Source organism: Eptesicus fuscus, chromosome 20 (assembly GCF_027574615.1).
Source record: "Eptesicus fuscus isolate TK198812 chromosome 20, DD_ASM_mEF_20220401, whole genome shotgun sequence".
Classification (NCBI taxonomy): Eukaryota; Metazoa; Chordata; class Mammalia; order Chiroptera; family Vespertilionidae; genus Eptesicus; species Eptesicus fuscus.
In genome coordinates this window covers 15,102,429-15,110,623 of record NC_072492.1, presented here as the reverse complement: position 1 = coordinate 15,110,623, position 8,195 = coordinate 15,102,429, and positions in this window count along the sequence as shown.

Genomic DNA, 8,195 nt, shown 5'->3' with positions numbered 1-8,195 from the left:
ATTTGAAAGACATCAAAGCTATATTATTAAATGTAAAATATAACTTGTAGAATGTATACAGTATGCTCTGGTTTACATTGAAAAGGAGGAAAAGAACACACACATGCATAGTGATCTAGTAAAGTATATAATATGAATTTTTATTTAAAAATATATATCGAGAAGAATACTCAAGACACTGGAAGTATTGGTCTTCTCTGGGGAAGAAGATTGAGTAAGTGGGAGACAGAGTGATAGAATGAATGAATAAATAATATATTAGAAAAAAACAAAAGAAAAGTAAATCCATTTAAATAAGCCAATAAACTGATATCTGGGCAAGTAAGTATAAGCAAGGGGAAAAAATGGGTAAATACAAACAATTACAAATAGAAAATATTACAGACAGAGATACACAAGAAAAAAATAAATTTTAAAAGAATACTCCCTATAGCTCTATATTACTTAAATAAAAAAATTAAGTAAAATAGGCACAATTATAGAAAAATGTAAATTAAAATATATTTAAAATAGTCTCAAAATGCAAATAAAACAGAGAAAAAATGTCAAAAATAATTACTCTAGTAGCAATCTCTAGGCTCATAAAACTGTTGAAAGAAATTTTGTTTAAACTTTAATGAATAAAATATTCTCATGCTATATAAACTTCCCTGCAGCAGAAAAATATTAAGCACCCCAAAACTGCAAAACTATACAACATAATATTATTTTAATACTAACAAAAAAACACTCAACACTCACACTCTCACACACAGAGAAATAAGACTTGAAGGAAATACCAAAATTTATCAGTGATTTGAGTAATAATACAGGTGATTTTTATTATCTTTCTTCTAATCTTCTCCACTTTCTGATTTGTCTACAATTAATATAGTTTATTCTAATAATATTTTATAAAATACCTACTCATGGGCATGATCACTATTAAGTGCCACATCACAGTAAACTAACTGAACAAAAGAGAAACCAGAAACCACTTCCCCTGTGATTTCCACTGCACAGGCTGCCCCAATATCTTTAATGCTGACAGAATTTCTGGGAGCATTCCCTGATAATAATCATAGCTAACCGTCACCAAGACACTTACTCGGGACTAGGCACCCGGTACAGGTTAAGTGCTTTGCATGTATTAATTTATTTATTCTATTCCTATTAGATGGATACCATTTTTAATCCCTGGTGGTGGGGGGGGGACATAAGTCACATAAAGCAAGTGGCAGAGGCAGGACTTTAACCCATGTAGTCTGACTCCAGAGTCTGCTCTTAACCTTTACACACACCGCTGCTCTAGGAAACACAAGGTATCTCAAGGGTCATAAGGCCATGTCCTTCTCCTGCAATTCTCTCTAAATCTATTTCTGACTCATTCTATGACTCAAAGACCCAGTCCCACAATCACTGTAGCTGTGCCCTTGTAGACCTCAGGGTGCAGTAGCTGAAGTCCAAGTGAGTGCCTTGGGCGGGTCAGGGTCACAGTCAGCAGCTGCCCTTTAATTTCCCTTTTTGTTTTAACCCATGTCATCAGATTGCAAACTTTGTGACTTTCTATATCCCCATCTTTGCTCGTGCTATCTCCTCTATATAGAATGTCCTTCTTCCAACACCACATAGTCAAAGTTTTTAAAACTCAGCTCAAATGCTCCCCCCTCCAGAAATACCTCCCTGATCTGTGCCCATCTTAAAGTGACATTTACATCTTCAACATTTCAACTGTATTTTGTCTTCTATATGGCACTCACCACTTCACCTTCTGGCCCAATCAGTTAGTCATTCGGTGTACTTCCTACAGTCCATTTTAGGATAAGATTCAAGACTGATTCCACTTTAAGAACTATCTGCATAAATTCATTTTAGCTATGTTCCATTCATAGATAAATTAATATATTCTGACAAAGAGGGCATCATTGTGGCCTACAGGAGTGAGGAAAGGGCTTCTGGACAGGTTGGGATCTGTGCTGGACTTTGAAGAATTGATCTGATTTGGAGGCGGTAGAGTCGTGTAAAAGACACAAGGTTAGTGCTGTAGAGATGGCTCCTTCATTTGTCTAGCTGGGGCATGCAGTTGTAGCCATCCACACACTGACATGGTTTTTTATATAAATTTCCCACATGTTTTCTATAATCAGAATAAATATTCCTTTAAAATAAGTAGGTCATAAGCTGCTGTCTAGTCTTCAATCAATAAAGGATAAAGCTTACATGAGAACTTCTAATTTCTGAGTTTGTCCACTGGACTATCCATCCAGGACATCAGTGCTGATGAAATCACAAGAGTGGTCAGAGTCAAGGGGTCCCTTCTAGACCACTACTCTTAGGGTCCTTCTCCGACAATTTTACTCTTCAGGCTGTCTGTTATGCTGTGACCGCTTCCTGCTCTGAAGTCCCTTCATGCACTAGAGTTGGTCTTAGGGAACTGGCCAGGCTGCCTAGTAAGGATTGGGTTCTGAGCATGGAAGTCGAACACTGAGTTTCACCTCACTCACCCCTAACAGAATAAATAAAAACAACAAGCTTTCATCTAAAAGAGAGAGAAGTGATAAAGATGCCTGAAGGAGGAACCCTAATCTCTGGGTCAAAGCTCTTCCTCTCACCTGATATGTCATCCTGAGCAAGTCCTGATTTTGCTTATGAGACCTTGGTTGCTGCATCTGTAAAACCAGAAGGTTTGACTACTCAGTGACCACTAAAGTCCCTTCTTTCTTACATGGGAGCAGAGGGAGGGCCACGAAAGAACTCACCTTGCCTGGGCACAGAGGTCAGTGGGTTTTTATGAAAAGGGGTATAAAGGGGTCGAGAATCTGCCCAAGATCCATCAGCTACTCAGGAGGCAGATAAGGGGCTATATATATATATGGAAATTAGATAAAGAGAGGCTGAGATCATCTCTGACATGGACTTCTCCACCATAGTATTAACCTCGTGGGACCTCAAAATTAGCCCAAGAAGGGGAGGAGAATAGGGGGAGAGATCAGCACAGGTAGATAATACAAGCCCTAATTGATACTGCAGCGGACAAGCAGTGAGACCTCATGACTCCGTGGTGATTTAGAAATTCTCCAAACATCATCTCTATCACCCACCCCAATACCAGTATTAATCTGCAGGATAATTAGGGCAGTTACCTTAATAACTCCACTTACCACCTAGGACATAGGGGAGTTGTTTGTCACGCAAGGAACTTCACTCTCTCACATGTCTAGTCCAAATAGGACCTGTGGGCAGAGACAAGCTGACTTCTGAAGCTGGAGATGAGGGAGAAACCCAAGAAAGGAGACAAAAACTGGAGAAACCTTTTCAAACATCTAATTCTTAATGAATTCCCAGGAACAAAGTACATTCTCACCCAGGGCCTTGTTAGTGAGGGCCACAGAGACTGTGCTGTGGGAGTCCCATAATGATTCCGAGAGGTGGCGGAAGCACTGTGCTGTGCTGGGAGGGCCCAGGGGCCTCTGGGAAGATGCACCCTACCACTCGTTCTGGGCCAGGACCTTAGAAGATGACAGCCTAGTGGTGGAGAGGAGGAAAGACAGGGATTTGGAGAGGTTGTGGAGTGCGGCCCTTGGACTCTCATGTCCTCCTCAATGAATTACTCCCATTGCCCTTGTGAGAGCCTACCCTCTTCGTGAAGCCTGCTGGACTTTGCAGAGGAGTAGTTCTGCTCTCCAATTACTAGCAGCTATTGAACCCCTTTGGACCCCAGTATTCTTGCCATTGGAATAAGAGTAATATCCCCTCTTCTGGTTGCTGGGAGGATTAAATGAAGTAATGCACAAAGTTCCTAGTAGGACACCACAAATGTTGTTACTAACATAACAATTGGTAACATTTATCATGTGCTTGCCATATATGTTTCACCATACCATGAGCTTTATATGCACTGAATCCCAATCCACCCTTTAAACAATTTCATGAAGTAGATCCCTTTATTATTTCCATTTTACAGATAAACAAATTAAGATTTAGAGTGATTCAGTAATTTGCCTAAGGCCACAGGGTTAGGACTTTGAGGAATTGGGGGCAAACTTGTATTTGTCTGATTGATTCCAAGGTACATGATCGCAACAATTATGTGATGTGGCTTACTCCCCCACCTCCTTCCAACCAATCCCTCTTCCCCAAACAACATACTTTCAGCTCCTGTTGTTTGTGATAAACACTGTTTCAAATATACCACAGGCTGTGCTCTAGGATTGAGCCTGAAGCACTCAACCCTCAGTAATAGCAGCCTCAGCTCCACTCCAATAGCTCAGTCTGTAGCACTGAGATCCACATGCACCTGCTACCTCCAGTGTCACTCTCTTGTTCTCCCATTGTATCTGCTACTTATTCTCGGAGTAGCAAAGAATTACAGACTTGGTGGTCCTATTGGGAGTTGACCCTCCAGAGTTAGGCTTGCATTGTTGGCTTAGGGATATAATGCGTGAATGTTAAGGCTCTTCATCATTCAGAAACATTTTTCTAAACATAAAAAAAAAATTATAAACGATAGTAGAAGCTTAAACCTCAATAAAAAAATCCACAGCAAAATTAAATATACTTTTAAAATAATTCTCAAGTAAAAGAGGAAAACTACTAGTGCAGTATCACATTCATGCAAGAACCAGCCTTCATATTTATTTTCAGCCTAGGTACACGTGATCTTGGTGGTCAGAAATCTTAAAGCCTTGAACCAGTTTAAAGTTGTGTTGGACAGGTAGTGCCACTGTTATGGGCTGAATTTTTGTGTCCCCACCAAAGTTCAAATGTTGAAATCCTAACCGCTAATGTGATGGTGCTCAGAGGTGGGGCCTTCGTTAGGTAATTAGCTCATTAGGGTAGAGGCCTCATGAATGGGATCAGTGTCCTTTAAAAGTGACTCCAAAGCCTGGCCAGTATCACTCAGTGGTTGAATGTCAACCTATGAACCAGGAGGTCATGGTTGGATTCCCAGTCAAGGCACATGCCCATGTTGGGGGCTTGATTCACAGTTTGGGTGTGCAGGAGGCAGCATCATTGATGTTTCTATCTCTCTCTCCCCCTGCTTCCTCTTTGAAATCAATAAAAAAATATTTTTAAAATAATAAAATAAAAGTGACCCAGAGCACTGGCCAGCATTGCTTGATGGTTAGAGCATCGGCCTGCACGCTGGAAGGTGGTAGGTTCAATTCTGGGTCAATGGCACATACTATGGTTGCAGGTCTGGTCCTCGCCTCCAGTCAGTCCGGTTACATGTGGGAGGCAGCCAATATATGTGTCACTGTCACATGGATGTCTCCCTCTCTCTTCACTTATCTCTCTCTCTCCCTTCCCCCCCTTCCTTCCACTCTCTCTAGAATCAATGGAAAAATATCCTCACTCCTTGAATGAGGATTGAAAAGAATTATAAAAGTGACCCCAGAGAACTTCCTCATCCCTTCTGCCATTCATCCCTTCTGTCGTGTAAAAACACAATGGAAATACAGCCAACTATGAAATGGACCAGTAAGTGGGCCCTTACAAGGCACTGAATCTGCTGGCATCTTGGTCTTGGACTTTCCAGCCTCCAAAACTGTGAGAAATTAATTTCTGTTGTTTATACGCCATCCAGTCTATGATATTCTAGCAGTCTGAACAGACTAAGACAGACAGCTGCCAGGGACCACCAGAAACAGAAACAAATCATCTTTGAAAGAAATGAATGATCTCTGGGAGAACATACCTTCATCTGAGGTGTTAAATTATTCATATAAGTAACTTCGCTAGAACCTAGTCTGACTGGCACATAAAGATCAGATATAATCCTTTTCTAGAGCTGCCATAACAAAGGACCACAGACTGGGCTGCTTAAAAAAATGGGAATTTTTTGTCCACAGTTCTAAAGGCTAGATGTTTGAAATCAGGGTATTGGAAGCACTGTGCTACCTTTTATGCTGGTAGGGGAATCCTTCTTACCCTCTGACAGGTGATTGGATAAACAAAATGTGGTATGTATAAACAAAAATATATTATTCAGGCCTGGCCAGTGTGGCTCACTGGTTGAGTGTCGACCTATGAACCAGAAGGTCACAGTTCGATTCCCGGTCAGGGCACAGGCCCAGGTCATGAGCTCAATCCTCAGTAGGGGGTGTGCAGGAGACAGCCGATCAATGATTCTCTCTTATCATTGATGTTTCTATCTCTCTCTCCCTCTCCCTTCCTCTCTCTGAAATCAATAAAAATATATATTCAGGCACAAAAAGAATAAATTATTGCCACTGTGACAACATGGATGGAATTTGATGGCATTATGCTGAGTGAAATAAGCCAAACAGAGAGAGACATGTTCTGTATGGTATTGAAACCAAAGTGCTGTGTTCAGACTTTGCCAGGTTCGTTGTCTTACAAAACTGAACAATGAGTTCATGGACAAAGAGGTAAGTGAAAGTTTACTGAGAGATAAACAGACTCACTCTAGCACGGAGGGGACCCTGGTAGGTTGCTGTGGAAGCTCTCTGTCTAGGGGTATATATATATATATATACCCTGCTGGCTTCTGATTGGTTCTTCTGCAGAAGCTCTCTGTCTAGAGGTAGCTAAGGCAAGCTGTTGGTATAGAGGTAGGGGAAACTCTCTGTATAGGAGTAGGGGAAACTCTCTGTCTAAGGTTGTTGGTCTTCCCTGCCCAGTTGAGTTGTCCCAGCAACTCCCTCCTAGCTGGGTTTTTGCCCAGCCAGGTTGCCTTAGCAACTAGTCAGCAAGCTATATCCTGTTATTCTTGGACTTCCCTATTTTCCTTTACTCCCGTGGTCCCGTCCCTAACTACCAATCCCTCTTCTATCTCTTCAATATCACTTGTATGTGGAAAGTTTTGTTTTAAGCCAATGTCATAGAAACAGAGAGTAGAATTTTGGTTGCCAGGAAATGGGGGTTGCGGGGGACAGAAGGGGAGAAATGGGGAGACCTAGGTCAAAGGTCTTTGAGGAATTCATCTTATTCAGTTATAAGATGAATAAGTTCTGAAAATCTAATGTACAATCTTGGGGGGAAAATAATTTCCAATGAGGAAATACTAATGGATTGCATTAGTCAGCTCTGGCCTCTATTAAAAAATACATCATCGACTGAGTAGTTTAAACAACAGAAATGTATTTCATTATAGTTTTGGAAGCTGGAAGTCTGAGATCTGGGTGCCAATGTTGTGGTCAGGTTGTGGTGAGAGCTCTCCTCCTGGCTCACAGAGAGCTGCCCTCCCACTCTGTCCTCACATGGCAGGGGAGAGAGCGTTCCTCTCTATTTCTTCCTCCCGTCTAATGCCATAGTCCTATTGATTAGGGCCCCATCCTAATTTAACCCCAATTACCTACTAAGACCCTATGCCTATCTCACATTGGGAGCTAGGGTTTCAACATATGAAATTGATGGGGCACAATTCAGTCCATGTCATGGCTAATAAACATTTGAAAATATATTCAACCTTATGTGAACATCAAAGACATGCATATTAAAATAATAGTTGGTACTTTTCAACCACTATATTCTCAAAAATTAGAAGAATTTATTGACAATAGCCACTGTTGACAAAGGTATAGGGAACCTTTTCACTCACCACTGGAATAATAAAATTGTGTAAACTTTTGTATGCTAAAAAGGAAATATTTATCAAAAATCTAAATTTTTATTTAGGAATTTTTATTTATTCAATTAGGAATCTTATTAATTAGAATTTATTTTATGGAAATTCTTGCAAAATAATAGAAACACATATTTAAAGACTATTCTTTATATTATTGATCACAATTGCAGTAAATCTAGAAACAGTCTAAACTCCAACAAAAGGAATATGGTAAGTAAAATATGGTTGGTTCATAAATTAACACTAGGCAGTCATTAAAATGGATAAAGTAAGTTTTAGGTATTTGGTTAAAAAGTCTACCATGTCAACAATAAAACATGACATAACATGCCCCTATTGATAGAAAATATACAATATGTTTATATTGTATAAACATGTTAATGTTGATATAAAAATTATAAACATGTTTATATATGTATAAAAAACAAAATGGAAAAGCATCAAATTCTTAACAGTGGTTTCTTTCTTCTTGAAAATTAAATTATTAAGGATGAGAACAAATGGGGAGAAGTTTTTTACTTTAATTTTTCACTGCTAAAATTTTGTCTTGTTTTAATTTTTATAAACGTAATTTCTAATGAAAATTTTTAAATCAATAGATATTTCCATTTTAGAAAAAAGAAGA